The sequence below is a fragment of the Narcine bancroftii genome, chromosome 3 (assembly GCF_036971445.1).
Source record: "Narcine bancroftii isolate sNarBan1 chromosome 3, sNarBan1.hap1, whole genome shotgun sequence".
In the NCBI taxonomy this organism is placed as follows: domain Eukaryota; kingdom Metazoa; phylum Chordata; class Chondrichthyes; order Torpediniformes; family Narcinidae; genus Narcine; species Narcine bancroftii.
Window position 1 is genome coordinate 364,727,617 of NC_091471.1, and position 18,686 is coordinate 364,746,302.

Below are 18,686 nucleotides of genomic sequence, written 5' to 3' on the forward strand. Positions count from 1 at the left end.
AAGGTCCTCCGCATACTCCTGAGCTGACCTGGTCATGAGTCTGTACCGGGTGTGGAGTTCGCTATGCCCCTCACTGTAATGCCTCTGTAAATTTCTCATTGCCTCTTGTTAGGACCTGGCATCCTGTATAAGGGAGTAAGGGTGGTCTCCCAGTTGCGCTAACAGCAGCATTAATAGCTCTTTATCCGATGCCTCAGCACCCTCCACGTAATTCAGAAAGCATTTCTGTCAGCGGCTGAATTGCATGCTGGCTCCTGGATTTCTGGGGTCGAGCTGCAGCCTGTCTGATCGCAACACATGGCTAAGCCGCAGTCTCTGGTCCCTTAGGTAATGTGGGTGCACCCCGGGGTTCATTCCCAGACTCCATGTGGTCTCTGGGTCTAGGTGTAGCAAGGGCGGACCCTGGGGTACTGGTAGAGCCTCTGTGGGACTTGTGTCTGCTGGAGGAATAACCTGAGCGCTTGGAGCTGTTGGCTGAGTCTCTGGCTTTGGGGTGTTTGCAGCGGGCTTAGGGGGTATCCCAGCAGTAACGGTGTCTGCTTTCCCTGGCTCTGGAGTGGTCTGGAATTCTGCACATATGTGGTGATCAGGAGCACAACTTGTGGAGATCCTTCCACCCTTGTTTGTAGTGGCCTCTTTCTGATCGGACCGGGGTTTAGGGTTGGTGGTGTCTTTAACGGCAAACCCACAGGCAGGCAGGGCTCTTGGCATTTTGTTACCTGCCCTATCGTACTTCTGTGGTCTTCCCCGCATTCCACCACGATTCCAGTACAGTGGTCCCTCGCCATCTCTGTCCTCGGATGCACATGCGTGCTGGTCGTCCCTGTTTTCTATTCCTCAGGAAGAGTCTCCAGGTGGTCGGGAATGCGCGTTGGAGCAGAAGCAGCTTCCAGCCTTGTAGCTATGATATTAGTTTATTAAATTGTACTGACAATAACCACACCAGCAGTGCGAGTATAAGACAGCTTTAATAAACTAATATGTCCACTAAGAGGTCTTGTCTCTCTGCAAGACAAACCTGGAAGGCTAGACTGTAGCTCTGGACTGCTTTATATACAAAGTCACTGGGCTGACCCCTGGTGATCTCGTGGTGTAATTGCATATCACCACAGACTTCAGGAGGTTGGGCTATATCAGTGGTGCTCAACCTTTTTCTTTCCACTCTCATTCCACTTTAAGTAATCCCTGTGCCATCGGTGCTCTGTGATTAGTAAGGGGTTGCTTAAGGTGGTATGTGGGTGGAAAGCAAAAGTTTGAAAACCACTGCTCTAGACCCAATTGTTATAAAAATATTTTGCTTGAGAAAAATTGTCATTGGCCCATTTCCTTTGGAGTTATGAAATCATGCATATAATTAAGTACCATTAAAATAGTCCTTTTCAAACTCTTTATTCCACCTTAAGCAATCCCTTACTAATCACAGAGCACTTATGGCATATGGATTACTTAAAGTGGGATGTGAGTGGAAGGAAAAAGGTTGAGAAACACTGGGCTAAATGAAAGACAAGGGAAAGGGAAATAAAGAAGTGAAAGTGAAGTATGAAAGTAGAAAGAAAGAAAACTAAGGAAATGGAACATAGCACGAACAGGAAACAGGACAACAGGATGGCATTGCAGGAGGGGGGGTGGAATCAAGGATAAGTTCAAAATAGAAAATCAGGAAAATATCCATTAAGAAAAACAAGCAAAACTCCCATACAGCAGCAGTGAAAAATTAATGCAGGATTGAAGAATAAAGTGAATTTGAAAACTAATTTAAAGAAACAAAAATGAAGAAGGTCAACCAATTACGTTTAAACGGAAGCTCTGACGCAATTTTAGTGGTGTGTCAGCATGAAGAGCCATGCATGTACAAAATTCTACAGCAAAGGCCTAAAGATTAGTCCTGACTATACCTTTGCTCAAAACATTTGTAATGCCTCGGCTGCACAGCATACTCAACTTCAGAAATAGGTTTACATTGACTCATTCCTAAAGGACAGTGGTAGAGAAGCAGTTTCTAAATTTTGCTGTGTTCCTGAAGACAAATTTTAACCCAATTAATTCTGTGATTTAAAGTAAAACAGAAAATACGAGAAATGTCTGTCGGTCAGGCTGGGAAGAGAAACAATCTTGAGGCAAAGATTAATACAACTCTCAGTCAGTCCACAGATATATAACTTCTTAATAAATTGATTTATTATGGTTTGTTATGTTATGAAAAGCACGTTGATTCTTTAAAAAGCACGACCAGAACCTTTCCTCAGAATATTATGTTGGTTGGAGTAGAGGTGAGTTCTACCATAAATTATTGCAGATATAAAAAAACTAGTATAATGATAGAAAGCCGAATTATGACTTAAAATAGCCTAATTAATTGGACGCCATTTTATCTTATTCCTATACTAAAGAATGGAACAAGGCTTTAGGTGCAGCTCATGGATTTCGTTTTCAATTATTATGATTCAATTTTTTTTCTCAGCGTCAATTGTCCACTTTTGTTGAGAAAACTCCCTTCTCCCCATATCACTGTGACCAACAGCCTTCCATGGTTCTGCCGTCCACCGCCCCCCCCCCCCCCCCAAATCCCATTACTGCCTTTCTCTTTGTGCATCATTTCTAAAGGGATTGGCTGGAAGTTGACATGTAGAGCCCCAGGTTAAAGTCTCCCTCTCCAGTCAAGTTAAATATAAGATATTTGCCAGATGAAAAATATCAATTGGGACAAAAAATTATTTTAAAAGTTCAGATTTATTGTCAAGAGTACGTACACGACATCACATAAAACCCCGAGATTCATTTTCCTGGGTCCGAGGCAGGATTACCACTTATTGGTAGTGCAAAAATCTGTACTCCAGAAGATATGTATATATGTAAACAAATAAAGAAATGTAAACAAGCTGACTGGGCAATACAGAGGGATTTAAACAAAACAAGTAAGTATCCTTAATTTTGTCCTCGATTGAGAGTGTTGTTGAGGAGTCTGATGGTGGAGGGGTAGCAGCTGTTCCTGAACCTAGTGGTGTGAACCTTGTGGCACCTATTATCTCTTTCCTGATGGTAGCAGTGAGATCGAGTGTGTGCTGGGTGGTGTGGATCCTTGATGATTGTTGCTCTCCAATGGCAGCGTTCCCTGTAGATTTCTTGATGGTGTGGAGGGTGTCCTGGACTATGTCACTATCTTTTTCAAGGCTTTACGCTCAGGGGTATTGGTTTCCCTATACCAGACCATGATGCAGCCGGACACCGTACATCTGCATAAATTTTCCAGTGTTTCTGATTATGCCAAATCTCCGCAACCCCTAAGGAAATACTCTTCATGATGTCATTAGTGTGTTAGGTCCAGGAAAGATCCTCCGAGAGAGAAACTCCCAAGAACTTAAATTTCCTCATTCTCTCCATCTCTGATACCCCAATGATCACTGTATCATATACATCTGTTTTTTTCCTTCCTGAAGTCAATAATAAGTTCCGTGGTTTTGGTGACATTGAGGGCGAGGTTGTTGTTAGTGAACCATTCAACTAAGTTTTCAATCTCTCTCCTGCATGCTGACTCATTGCCACTTTTTATATAACCGACTAGCATGGTTTCATCAGCGAATTTATAAATAGTTTTACAGTCGGAACAAACCACACAGACATAGGTGTATAGTGAGCAGAGCAAGGGGCTCAGAACTCAGCAGACTTGTGGTGCTCCAGTACTAATGGAGATTGAGGAGATCTTTTAACCAATCCTCAATGGAGGTGAGAAAATCCAGGATCCAATGACAGAGAAGGGTACTGAGGCCCAGATTGTTGGTGAATTTTGAGGGAATGATGATGTTAAATGCCAAACTGTAGTTCATAAAGAGCATCTTGATGTATGCATCTTTGCTGTCCAGGTCTTCCAGGGCTTTGTGTAGATGGCATCTGCCGTAGACTGTTACTACGGTAAGCAAATTGGAATGGATCCATGTTGCCACTCAGACAGGAGCTGATGTGCTTCACTTCATTGCCATGGATGTGAGGGCCACTAGTTAATTGTCATTTCGGCAGGTTACCACACTCTTCTTTGGCACCAGTACGATTGAGACCTGTTTGAAACAGGTGGGTACCATGCCCTGCCAGAGTGAAATGTTGAAGATAGCTGTGAAGTTGATCAGCACAGGTTTTTAATACTTGGCCAGGTACTCCATCCAGACTGGTTGCTTGCCTCAGATTTACTTTCCTGAAGGCAGCCTGCATGACTTCCTCAGATACGGACAGGAAAGGGTCATCAGGGGACATGGGGGTGCTCAATAGTAGGCCTTCTGTATCTTGGTGTGGCAGTCATCATGACGTAACAGTGGTACAAAGTAAGAGAAGGTTGACAGCACTGTTATGGAGTTCGATCACAAGCCTGATGGACATAAAATGTGTTAGATCAGTGGTTCTCAACCTTTTTCTTTCCACTCACATCCCACTTTAAGTCATCCCTATGCTGTCGGTGCTCTGTGATTTGTAAGGGATGGCTTAAGGTGGTATGTGGATGGGAATGGAAGGTTGAGAACAATTGTTCCAGACCCAATTGTTACTGAAATATTTTGCTTGAGAAAAATTGTCATTGGCCCGTTTCCTTTGGAGTTCTGAAACCATGCACATAACGAGTCAGTCAGGTACGATTAAAACAGTGGTTTTCAACCTTTTTCTTTCCACCTACAAAACACCTTAAGCAATCCCTTACTAATCACAGAGCACCTATGGCATAGGGAATGCTTAAAGTGGGATTGAGTGGAAAGAAAAAGATTGAGAACCACTGTGTTAGAGTGAAAGGAAACAGAGGAGAGCAGTTGTATTTTATGAAGAGAGGGGATTTGCTGTGAGGAGCTCGCACAATTTTGTCAAGCTTCCTGGAGCCCTTTTTATTATTATTATTCACAGACATATTGAATGTGGACAGGATTCATTGGAATATTGGGACCACAATGTCCACTTCTACTTCCCTCATTAACAAAGTTGAATTGCAATCTGCTGCCAATCCCTTCTACATTTGTTACAGAGGATCTATTTCTTGTTGTCAAATACAGAATATCCAAAAGGGATACACAATATTCCATTATTAGTTGGCATAGCATGTGGTTTGAAAATTATTTTCCTATTCTGTCTCATCTCAATCTTATATTTATGACCTGCCATTCACCAATTGGCTCTGAAGTGAGAGACTTAATTAAAGTGATTCAAGGTCATGAGTCAGCCAGACTCTGCACCTTTGTGCAGACAATTAGGTAAGAACATAGGTTTAAAACCAACTGCGTATTTAATAAGCAGGGGTCAGAACTGGGAAATGACGAAAGGGCTTTTGCAGGTCATATTGCAAAGAGACAAGCATGCTGAGGAATATTCGTACAGCTGACAAGTTTCATCGATTGATCTGACGTGCATTTTCTCTTGAGATTTAGATTTAACACCATGATGCTGTTCATTCCTTGTGACGATCTCATTTCCATAAAGTAAAATAAAATGTGGAGTGTCGCATCGACATGAAGTATGGGCTCTCGGTTCTTTTGAAGGTGACTGCGATTCTTTCTGTCAGCATTACCCATCTCCATTACACCCCATCTGTCACCAGCCATCCTTTGGTATAAAGTTATTTCTTAGGTCACTGTGATCGTCTTTTTTCACCTTCCTCCAAAATCTCATTTTAAATACAATATTTTTTCTTCTGTCACTTCTTAATATGCGGAGTGTTTTCGGTTTATGTGCGTTTGGCCTTTTATAGGTTCTAATTTAGAGTAGAGATTTCCATCCGCTTGTGAATTTTTTTTTTGGCGGCACAGTGAGGGGACAAACAGAAGAATGAATCAAAATTGAAAATCAAAGAAATAAAAGCCAAAAATAAAACAAGATAGATTTCAGTGGCCGGCAAGATGGATGAGGAACAGCTGCTGCCCCTCCACCATCAGACTCCTCAAAGACAAACTCAATCAAAGACTCATTTAAGGGCTCTTACTTGTGCACTTCATTGATTTTCTTTTTGTTCTCTCTGTATTGCAGTCAGTTGTTTACATTCATTACTTGTTTACTGTTCTTTGTATGTTTACGCTCTGTACAGTTTTTTTTACGCACTACCAATTAGTGGTAATTCTGCCTGCAGGAAAAAGTTGTATGTACTCTGACAATAAATCTGAAATCTGAATGGGTGGAACAAACAGTATACCTCTCACAATGAGAATCCAAGTGGGTCAAGGTTTATCTGTGTGTAATGTGTTGGGGCATGTGAGACATGGCAGAGCAGATGAGATAAGATGAATAGAATAACAAAAACAGAACCAAAATGACAACAGGCGGAAAAAGCCTTTTCTGATTAAGGCAGAAAGAAATAATTAATTGACTAACGTTGGAGAATTTGCCATTGAGTGGCAAAGGCTGCAATCTGACCAGATAGAAGACCAAGTTCATAACACCTGAATTGAACTTCATTGTAACAGTGCAGGAGGCCACAAACTGTAGGGCCAGAGCGGGAATGGGATGATGAGTGAAAGTTGGAGGTAACTGGCAACTCTGGGTCACTCCCGTGGAACTCAGCAAAATGAACATCCAATCTGCTATAGATTCAATTTGTGCCCAAACCTTCACCATTTTACATCTCTTTGGAAAATTCAGGCAGAAAGCATCTGCCAACGCACGACTCATTCAACGACTCATCGAGAAATAGGGCAAAATATCCCATTTCTTCTCACTTACTTGGAGGATAATGGGGACCTGAGAGATGGGAGAACATTTTGAAGGACTTTAGAAGTATACATGTTCAGGAGGTTAAATCTTTTGCCCATCTCAACAAGCTCCAATGCAATTGAAACCCTTTGCCTTCGGAGCTCCATATTCCTGTCCCTGCAAATGTGGTAGTGAGAGATAACTTTTCAGTTTCCACCAGCAGCAATAGGCAGGCCTGGAGTGGCTGGTCGGGATGGCCATATCAACATGTAAGGGTGGCAAAGTTTGGTGCAATGTTACAGTGTCAGTAAACTGAATTCTCAATAAAATGCTTAAGGAAACTGAGTGAAGTGAACCCAGCGCTGTCTGCGGAGAGTTTGTACATTCTCCCCATGTCTGTGTGGGTTTCTTCAGGTGCTCCAGTATCCTCCCCTGTTCTAAAAGGTGGATGGGGTTCGTGGGTTAATTGGTCACATGGTGTGTTTATGCCAGCACAGGCTCATGAGCCGAAAAGGCCTGTGCCGTATCTTTAAAATTAAGTTCAAAGTTAATATGTGGAGGCAGGGGATGAGTTTTGTTCTTCAAGGGGGTCTATGTACTTTTTTTCAAAATAGCTGAGTGTCCATATCTGAAAGCACAGTGATTAAAAGAGATCAATCAAACTAGACCCTGCCATCCCCTTCCTCCACCCCCTACCTTGCTGGCATGAAGAACCATCAGTGATATTCTGACAAGAAGCTCCGCAATATTTTCAGAAACACTGCCCCTTTAAAACCACTAACAAAGGGAAAGAAAATAGTTTTCTTACCTATTAATATGCTCAATTGTAAAAAAAATAGTTAAGGGTTTACTAAGTCAGTAAGTCGGTCTTTTCCATCAGTAGATTGTATCCAGGAACTTGTGTCAAAGGGGCATGTTACGGAGGATAAGCTTTCTATTTTCATCCGCTATTCTTTAAATGCCTGCGAATGGTTAGTACATGTTGACCCTGTGATGAACCTTATGGAACAAGTTAATAGGATTCTGTGTAAAATGTGACATACAATGAGTTTTGCTATCATTTGTGACCTCCCCATTCAAATTTACTCCACTGAATGGATCATTTGTAGCCTAAGATTTTCAGTAAAGGTATATCTCAGCTACAAACTGAGGGCTCCTACTGACTGCAAATTTTCTCCTTACGTCATGTAGCAGCAGGATTGAAGATCGATAACAAAAATGGACTGTGGAACTGAATTCCCACATTTTATTTGATGAAAATGCCCATTCAATCCATAACATAGTTGTTTGGAAAAAAATAAACAACTTATACTGAAATTCTGCGAGATCCAATGACATCGTGACAAAAAACAAATTGAGGTTAAGGATAAGCGAAGAAGAGCGAGACGGTTAGCATATTGGTTAGTCAATGCTATTAAGGCACCAGCTACCCAGGCTTGATTCCAGCACTGTCTGTAAGGAGTTTGCACGTTCTCCCCGTGTCTGTCTGAGATTCCTCTGAGTGCTCTGTTTTCTCCCGCCCTCCAGAACGTACGGGTTGTAGATTACGGGTTGTAGATTAATTGAGGGAAATTGGGTTTCAGTAGCCATAAAGTGGCTTCTTCTATGTTGCAAATAAAATATAAAATTGAACTTAGATATTCTAATTATGCCCAAAGTTAGTTGATGCACTCCATGGGTGCAATGGGCCCATTCTCCTTCCACGTGCCTTAGCTGTCTGTTCTTTCTTTTTCCAAGTGCAGGGGCCACCAAACTTACCCACGCATCAGAGAAGCACCTGTGAGGTAGAGCAAGCTCTCAATAGTGAGGAAATGGCAGGAGGTGAACCTCTGGGGTCCCACCCCTAATTGGGGTTTTTCGCAGCTCGCTGCTGAAAGAGTCTTTGGAATATGCTCCAAAATTGAAACAATTAAAAATAGTTAAAAGATGGAATTAGCCAACTCATTTTTTTAAATTTAAAGATATATTTAATTAAAACACTATAAAATATGAACAAATAATTAAAAATATTGGCATGAGGTAAATTCTTTGCATTTACCTTTTGCACAGGATGGTAACCATATTCAATTCAATGTTTGGTCAACACTGGTCCCTGCCATAAGGCTGTGGGAGTAAATTGTAAATGATCTTTGCTCAGCATTTGGTCCCACTCTACAGCACATCCATGCTCCGCCACTTTCCCTAATAGTGAGTGTTGTGGTGAACTAGGCACTCAGATGTGCTGGCATCTGATCACCAGATACTTCAACTGCTGTCAGTTCAGTTCAGCCTAGGATTACTTCAACGCTGAACTTCGCATGGTGTAACTGTGTTAAGTGAAATGTTGTGAATAATATTCTTTGTTAATGCTTCCAGCACTGTTACTGCCTTCAGTTTTGATTTCTGTGTGAATAAGAGAGCTTATTTTATGCTGTCCTGCACAGCAATGTTGGAGCTGTTGTCCTAGACCAGCAGCAATAGAAATTCACCAAGACAATGTTATTTTTAAATAATATTTTTATTAATAATTACGAATAAAATCCCATCTTAAAATTAACCCCAAGTATGCGCAAATATATGTGTGTATGTGCATGTGTGCACATGCGAGTGCATTACCCAAACCATTACAACTTAGTCACAATTCTGGAAAGTCTATTTGCAAAGTTCATTCTTAGAGATCCTGTGTTGAAACTCAGAAATTTTAAACTGATGTTCAGAAGTAATTATGAAGTAGATGAGACACTGAATGATCAGACTGCTCAAAACTCACAAATCCTTGTTGGGTTGCTTCCAAAGAAATGTTCTTTAATATGAATGATTGTCACAATTCCCCTCTTCCTTGCAGGGGAAATGAAATGTGTGATTTCCATGATGTTTCCAAGAACCCGGCAAGGGGACAGACAAAATGACCATCAGAATAGTCACAATCCAATGAAGCAATTCTCCTACTTCTTTAATCCAGATATTGGTCAATCAGAAATGACCATTACATTGGTCACAGGAGATTACTGTTTTCCCCTGACAAGGAGAAACAGTAGAAGTGTCCATTTCACAAAGCCACTTAATTTCTTTCACTTGTAGATCTCTGATTACTTATTAATCAATCTTGCTTCTTCAGTGTCTCAATCACATGACTTGCTTGATCAATACTCCATGCTGCTTCTTCGTGTCTCAAATACATGTCATAATTATATGATCTATAAATGTCCTGTTTTTCTTGAATAAACAATCATTGTCTTTTTGTTCTTTCAAAGCATTAACTTTGTTTATGGTTTGGACTGGGTGGCGCCAGGCTGTCTGGAAAATGTCATGAACTCTGTGAGTGTTTTACACCCTGAACCAACCCCAAAAGTAACATTCACTAAAAAAACAGAAGCTTGTAATTGTTTCAATTGGTTCTGATTCAAGCCAAGGCCAAATTGATAACATACACACATTAGGCATGTATTAGAGAAATCCCACCCATTTCATCTATGCTACAGTGATAAAAATTTCTGAGTTTCAACACAGGATCTCTAAGAATGAACTTTGCAAATAGATTTTCCAGAATTGTGACTAAGTTGTAATGGTTTGGGTAATACACACGCATGTGCACACATGCACATACACACATATATTTGCGCATACTTGGGGTTAATTTTAAGATGGGATTTTATTCGTAATTATTAATAAAAATATTATTTAAAAATAACATTGTCTTGGTGAATTTCTATTGCTGCTGGTCTAGGACAACAGCTCCAACATTGCTGTGCAGGTCAGCATAAAATAAGCTCACTTCTTCACACAGAAATCAAAACTGAAGGCAGTAGAGTCTGACACTATATTATAGAGATTGTTTTAATACTGGAAGGTGGATAAGACTTTAGGTGTTTAGGTGCATGAGTTCATGTCAGAAGTCCTCTCCCATTTATCATATATTTTAATCTAATAGCATATTTGCTCAATACTTGTTAACATTTTTCTTTCAATGCAGACTTTTTGAGCTAGTGGTTTAATTTCTGTTTTTTTTAAATTTTGCAGTAACATTCTTGTACAGTGGAATCCCAATTTAATGTGAATCTGGATATAACGCGATGAGTTTTGGGGCTCGGGCATCAAGCTGCCGCCGGGAATGGGGAATTGGGCTGCTGCCAGGAGCAGGAAAGGTCAGTTTATTAAACATTAATTTGTGTTTTAATTTCAACTGTAACTACAATCATTTATTGAAACCCCAATTTAGCACGACGATGCTTTGTTCACGATGTGATTTTTTTTGGACCCAAACTTAAAATTTTCCTTAAAATGTGATATTTTTACAATTCTTCCTTCTCCTGAAGGCTGTATTCACTCTCTGGATAGCAGTTTTTCTTTGTTGCCTTTTTAAACATACTAGCAAAACCTGGGAGCTGAAAAAAAAGATCTTCACTGACAGAGAATTTGAACATGCTGCAGTTGCATTCATGATCAAAGGAGATCGGTTATCATATCTCTTTGTTCTTTCTTTGGCTTGGCTTCGTGGACGAAGATTTATGGAGGGGTTAAAAGTCCACGTCAGCTGCAGGCTCGTTTGTGGCTGACAAGTCCGATGCGGCACAGGCAGACACGGTTGCAGCGGCTGCAGGGGAAAATTGGTTGGTTGGGGTTGGGTGTTGGGTTTTTCCTCCTTTGCCTTTTGTCAGTGAGGTGGGCTCTGCGGTCTTCTTCAAAGGAGGTTGCTGCCCGCCAAACTGTGAGGCGCCAAGATGCACGGTTTGAGGCGATATCAGCCCACTGGCGGTGGTCAATGTGGCAGGCACCAAGAGATTTCTTTAGGCAGTCCTTGTACCTTTTCTTTGGTGGCCAGTGGAGAGCTCGCCATATAACACAATCTTGGGAAGGCGATGGTCCTCCGTTCTGGAGACGTGACCCACCCAGCGCAGCTAGATCTTCAGCAGCGTGGACTCGATGCTGTCGACCTCTGCCATCTCGAGTACTTCGACGTTAGGGATGAAAGCGCTCCAATGGATATTGAGGATGGAGCGGAGACAACGCTGGTGGAAGCGTTCTAGGAGCCGTAGGTGATGCCGGTAGAGGACCCATGATTCGGAGCCGAACAGGAGTGTGGGTATGACAACGGCTCTGTATACGCTTATATTTGTGAGGTTTTTCAATTGGTTGTTTTTCCAGACTCTTTTGTGTAGTCTTCCAAAGGCGCTATTTGCCTTGGCGAGTCTGTTGTCTATCTCATTGTCGATCCTTGCATCTGATGAAATGGTGCAGTCGAGATAGGTAAACTGGTTGACCGTTTTGAGTTTTGTGTGCCCGATTAGCGAGATATCGCTAATATATCTACTGTCATTGCAGTAATGGTTGGGGAATTTGATGGTGACACACGTTAGTTTCAATTCTGGCCCCTAAACAATAAAATCCCGTTATCCACAATTCAAGCAAGCAGCAAAATATCACAGAAAATAAATAGGTAAAGAATACTAAAGTTTTAAATCAGCTCCCCCTAGCGGTCAGTTCACTAATCCATGCAACACACAATTTTGAGCAACTGGCAAATTCGCATCCGGCATCTACCAATCCCCATAGATGCTGGATACAGGGGGTTTTACTCTAGTTGATGACATGTGTGTCATTACCTGCCAATCCACTGGGTGCATTATTGGTAAAGGAGGCATCGACTTATTTGCATATGTGAACCAAATGCCTCACATCCACTCAAGCCCAACTCATAGGATTTCCCATGGATTTATTAATTTCATTTCTCACTGATTTCCATCTAACCCATCTCTCTTAAATGTCCATATGTTCCACTCAGACTCTCCTACCACCTATCTGCATCAAGAGCAATGTACGGTAGCCATGTAACCTGTCAGAGCTCCTTTAGGAAGCTCACACAGTCGCAAGTATATTGTCTAAGCTCCAAATTGCTGGGACTGGCTAGCATGAACACTTGCTGTGGCTTCACTTGCTGCCTTTATGTAAAATAGACCAGGTTTGACTCCATCCCTTGGCAAACAGCTGATTGCAGCTCACTGGTTTTGGACTCTTCAACAATAATAAGCCTATTCATTTCAATAAGATTACAGCAAGAGCTTTCCTTTAAACCACCTGTAACATGGTGCAAACATCTCTGGATATGTGATAGGAACATTATTTTTTTAAATTTAGAGATATGGCATAATAACAGGCCCTTTCTGCCCACAAGCCTGTGCCGCCAAATAGCACCCAATCGACCTACAACCCCCGGTACATTTTTGAAAGATGGGAGGAAACTGGAGCATCCGGAGGAAACCTGCGCAGACCCAAGGAGAATGTACAAAATCCTTACAGACAGCGCCGGATTTGAATCCTGGTCCCAGGCGCTATAATAGCGTTGCGCTAACTGTTATCAAATGAGAGAAAAGCACTGAACTCTCAATTGAGATATTGGAGTAGACATCCAAAGACTTTGTCAAAGAATCAAGTTCGAAAGAACATCTTTTTGGAGGAAAGAGTGAGTGAAAGGGTTATGAAAGAGTTCTGGAGGCTCAGTTAATACTGTGGTTGTTCATTTGCTGAGGTTGTGATGATGAGCTGGTTCAAACAATCCCACAGGCCCATGCCTTTCAAAATTGTGTTTCTGAGCTTTTTATTAAAATGAAAGTAATTCCCAAAAACATTAGAATAACTATTTCAAAGTGAAAACACTGAGAGATAATGACTAAAGAGAACAAAGGAAATGTCAAGATCACACCAGCTTGATGATTCCTTCACGATGAGAAGTTTGGGCCATTAATGAATGCAGTTCCAATCATTATTATTGACAAGTTTAATTCAATAGAGCTTCTACACCCTGGCCTTATATTTTGAAAGATTTAATTATTTCAAGGTATCCTTGTGAAATCTGTTTCTTGGGAAAATGTCCCAATTTCCATTTGCAAGTCAGCAGTCATGATTCCTTCATTTGAAAGCAACCTCCTGTATCAGGACTTATGGAGGAAGACACATTGCATGAACGACTTCCAGGAGATGAAGACTAATCTCTTCAGCTGGAGCTCCTGACACCAATGAGTCAAGCAGGAACAGCAGCTGAGCAGAGGCCAGCTCATCCAGCCTCAAGGATCATTATCGAATCAAATGAAAGATGTTTTGAAGTTAGCACTTCAAATAGCTAGTCCTGAGATATTTACAACGCAGCCTTGGCAGGTTCTGCAAGATTATTATAATTTGCTGCATGCTGTAATATTTTGTGCCCCAAAAAACATAGCATTAGAAGAGGAAATCTCTTAACAGCCAAGGACTAACAAAACACTCAATATCATCTGGAGCAGTAGTTTTCAAACTGCCCCCCTTAGCTCACATTCCACTTTAAGCAATCCCCATATCATTTATCAGAATTAGGGTTGAAAATGTCCGTGAACACTCCAGCTACTTGGTTGGCACAGAATTTCAGTACCCTGCCAGGTACGCCATCAGGGCCTGATGTCTTGCGAGGGTTCACCCTCTTGAATGATGATCTGACGCCGCCTCAGAGAGAGATATCATAGGATCCTCAGCCATTTCAGTCACTGTTTAGTTCTTCTTCTTAAAAGGGGCATAGAAGGTGTTCAGCTCATCAGAGTGTTCTGTGATTAGTAAGGGATTGCTTAAGGCGTTATGTGAGTGGGAAGTGAAGGTTGAGAATCACTGCTCTAGACCCAATTGTTATTTAAATATTTTGCTTGAGAAAAATTGTGATTGGCCCATTTCCTTTGGAGTTATGAAACCGTACACATTGAGGTACAAGTAAAACAGTGGTTTTCAAACTTTTTCTTTCCACTCACATCCCACCTTAAGTAATCCATTACTAATCTCAGAGCACCAATGGCATAGGTAGAGTTAAGGTGGGCAATTTGACAACCACTAATCTGGAGGATATACCTGCTGAAACATCTTTAGAAACAAGAAAAGTACATATGACAGCCTCTCATAGATTAAATGCCAGATCTGTTTCAAGGGCAGTAATTTATTCCATTGTGCAGCCAGTTAGTACGATTTGGAAAGAAAAAGGTAAACTTTATGATAGACTGAAATGCTGAAAAGGTTGTTTTATTGAATCTAGGTAGTAATCAAGGGCATATTCTAGTTTCGGGCATTCAGCACTCAAACCAATGTTGATTGAATAACATACATAATAAATCTGATTCTTCCTCAACCCTGTTCCACAGTACAAAAACAACAGCATGAGCCATGTCAAAGCAATCACAAAGAAGGCTCGCTAGCGGCTCCAGTTTGTAAGGAGTTTGAGGAGATTTGGTATGTCATTGAAAACTCTCAGCAACTTCTTCCGGTGTACCATGGAGAGCATTCTGGCCGGTTGCATCACTGTGTGATATGGAGGTGCCAATGCTTAGGACAAAAAAAATTTTTAAAGATTGTTAACTCGGCCTGCGACATCACAGGCACCAGCTTCTATCCTCAAGGACCCCCACCACCCAGGCTTTGCCCTCTTGACTCTGCTACCATCAGGAAAAAGGTACAGGAGCCTGAAGACAAGCACTCAGTGGCACATGGACAACTTCTTCCCCTCTGCCATCAGATTCCTGAATGGACAATGGACCACACACACACACGACCTTACTTTGTCTTTTTCTTGCACTATTTTTTATTTATTTTGTAAGGTGGCTTAGATAAATGGTTGGACTCTGATATGCTGTCACAAAACAACAAATTCCATGACAGTGTCATAACAAAAAAATTCTGATTATTATAATGCAATGCTTTTCCAAATTGCCGTAGCCAATGGCTTCTATCAATGAGATTGTCACTTAGTTCCATATTTAGGTGTTTTTATTTCTCACAAAAGCCTTGTGCCAAGAATGCCCAGAATAATTTCACAAGTAATTCTAGCAATTAAAGATGAATCAAAATTCTTATTAGTAAGAGAAAACAAGCAGATTCTTTTCATTGGCAAGAAATGTTACTCCTGTCTTTACACACAAATATCGGTGGATCAGGCAGTTTCTGAGCAGAAATAAACAGATTATATTGTATTGATTTGTAATATTTCTTCCATTTCAGCACAAATCCGGCAATTCTCTGTTTTATTTCAGACTTGCAGCATCTGCAGTATTTGCTTTTCACCAACATTTTATCATCTGTAGATATGACAAGAAAATTAGTCAATGTCTGGAGCCAGACTGTTTCATGAAAATTAATCCACTTAATTGTTGGTTTATTTGAAGCTGGACCCTGTTCATCTTTATGATAAATTGAGATGAAACTGAACTCACAACTTTGTAAGTCAGTTGGAATTCTCACTGACCTCTGTTCTGCCTCAACTTTCTTGGATTTATGACGATGATTTCATTGCCATTCACAACAAGCTTGCACCACAGCTCAGACCTAATGGTGACAATACTTTACTGAAAAGGGTATGGGCCACAGCATTCATTTCCAATCATTGTTCACAGATTTAATTAATTTAATCTCTGACACTAGTATGTGTCTGATTTTATTTATTGGTGCAAAAGATTGACGATGGATGTGGGGAACTACAAAAGGCAAATTATTCAAAGCAAGAGTGATAATTCTATTTCTCACTGGTATCCTAAAGGCTTCTGTGAAAATCAGAGTAATTTTAAAGGGACTCTGTTTAATGTTCTGTCCTTTCTTTCAACTGGCAGTTTTACTATATTCAACGCCACTAAATGCACGCTACATGGTCTATTGGTGACAGATTAGCTGCCGAGTTTCACTTTCACCTGCACTCAATTCTACACTCACATAATTGTTCCAATGCAGGAACCTGATGACAAATATTACATGACAGCTTCAGGTTTATTACCTTAATACATTTTAATTAAAGTATGTTCAGTTTTGAAACTCACTCCCCTTTCTTTTGCTTTGGTTGAAGGAGATGGGCATTGTTGGAAAGACCAGCTTCCATTATCTGTCCCTCACAGAACTTGTATTGAGTAGAAGTGTCAATAAGTGGATGGTATGAGATTGCAATGTAAATTACAGCTGGTAGGGGGTAGATTTCCTTCTCTAATTAATGCTCCTTCTGACAATCCAGTTGTTTCACAATATTCATTCTCATATATTAGATTTTTATTCCAATTTGTTTTCCCCAATTCCTCAATTTTAAACCCCCAGCTGCAATTTAGGATTTTCAAATGTCTGATAAGTGAGATATTTTCTATCCCAACATCACCAACAACTACATCCACTCTACCCACCACACCCCCCCCCCCCCCCCGCCCCACACACACACACACACACACACACACACTCTCAGATGATACCATTTTCTAGCAGAAAACTTTGGCGTCATTCAAGGCTAAAGATCACAATTCCTTTCAACAAGTTTACACTGCAGCAATTTTGTGAATTAAGCCTCAAGTATATTATAAGTTAGTAGCAAAATTATTGAGCAAGAAAAATCTTTTCAAATTAGTAACATTTACCATAAAAATAAAATTATGTGAAATTAAATAATTGGTAAAATACAATTCAGTAGAAAGATATAGTTCCCCTTTACATTTTTTTTCTACAACCTTTTCTGTTCCTTGATGTTGAAACACAAAATGCTGGAAGCAACAGATCAGGCAGCCTCCACGGAAAGAGAAACAGAGTTAACGCTTCAAGTTAAAGACATTCCTATTTTTAACTCAACCTGAGACATTAACTCTTTTATTTCTTTTCTCTTTCCACGTATACTGTTTCCAGTAATTTTACAGTGGTTTCTTGAAATGTATTCCACAATGAAATGGAATTTTTGGGGGGAAAAGAAAGCATCTTTTTGGAAAACTACAGATGAATTTAATCACACAGCTGATTCACCAAGAGAATGAGGAGACAGACTTCCTGGTCTGTCTGATTTAATGAAGCTGATGGTATTTCCATTTTAAATGGCCATCCAGAGTGCGCCCCCAGCATTAAGCCTACTGCAATACTAGGTATCCATGTTAAAATATCAGGTTTAAATGATGGAGAGATGCATGGTACAAGAATGCCGTTGACCAAATTGATTCTGTGGGATTTGAAGGAGCACCAACCGGATTGGAGCATCTGTACCTCTCAGCTCTGCCAGCTCTGACACTGGATGACAATTTTTTTTCAAAAGTTTTGCTTTTTCAAAAAAAAGGGGATAATCTAGACAACTTCAAGATAATTTCAGATTTGATGTATCACATAGGAAGTTGGAGAAACATAAAATAAACTTTTATTTAATCACATAATGAAGCTGCCACATTGTGTTAGTTCAACTGACCTAAAAATGTTTTGACGCTGATTTTCGTTTATAGTCAGCATCTAATGCCTCTCACGTCATTGTCCAACAGCAGTCGGCTGGCATTATGGATTCCAGTTGCCCTGATACCACTTTTCCATGGTGAAGCCTTTCACCATGTTCGTCACCTGACTGCACCAAGATCAGCAGGGAAAAAGACCAAGTGCAAATGCAGAAAATGAATTTTCAGTGATATATTGCACTTCATCTACATTTGAAATAGACTTAAAATATGATAGGAACTTGCAGAAGGAGGTTTTATCTAAAAAACGGTGTGTGATAGGAAAATGTAATGATAATTTTCATGATTAGTGGCCCAAAATCCATAAAATACACCCAAAAGTGTTCAGGAAGTAAAATCTTAGTTGTCATTGAATACCCTTGCTAATATTTCATGTGAATGGTAAGGGATCAAATTGACATGATTGGACCCAGTTTGTCATTAATTCATGAGACAGGAAGACGGATCAGCTGCTCAATTCTAAATCACTGGGGGACTAGTAAGACATATTTTATTGAGAAAAGGGAGTTAAGATCAAAAAGTCATTAACAACTCGTGGAAAGAAGTTTCTATGGAAGATATGAAGGAATTGCTTCAATTTTTATTGGAGACTGTTATCAGCAAATAAAATAGATACACAATTAAGAAAATTGTGTTTGTGTTTCAGCCCCCGAAAATGAACCAGAAAATTCTTGTATCATTGCAGCAAACCTGATTGCTTCATAATTACCCTTCAGAAAGCTGCTGCCCCTTACATGTCTGAACCAGATGTGACTCCATTCTCACAATATATTGCTCACAGGTATCCAATGAAGAATGGAATAAAACATGGATTTA

The 18,686-nt window shown here is 40.4% G+C and overlaps 1 long non-coding RNA gene across 15 annotated transcripts in view; it reads left to right on the forward strand.

The window, feature by feature from the left end:
• LOC138759553 (uncharacterized) overlaps nt 1-18,686 on the forward strand; it is a 596,266-nt gene that overhangs the window by 444,185 nt on the left and 133,395 nt on the right. For 14 of the 15 annotated variants that reach the window (XR_011354926.1, XR_011354930.1, XR_011354928.1 and 11 more), the window contains one exon: nt 10,651-10,775. This is a non-coding gene — a long non-coding RNA (uncharacterized lncRNA). Of the gene's footprint in view, nt 1-5,396; nt 5,489-10,650; nt 10,776-18,686 lie in introns of those variants that run through there. The other variant, XR_011354933.1, reaches the window with a different exon arrangement.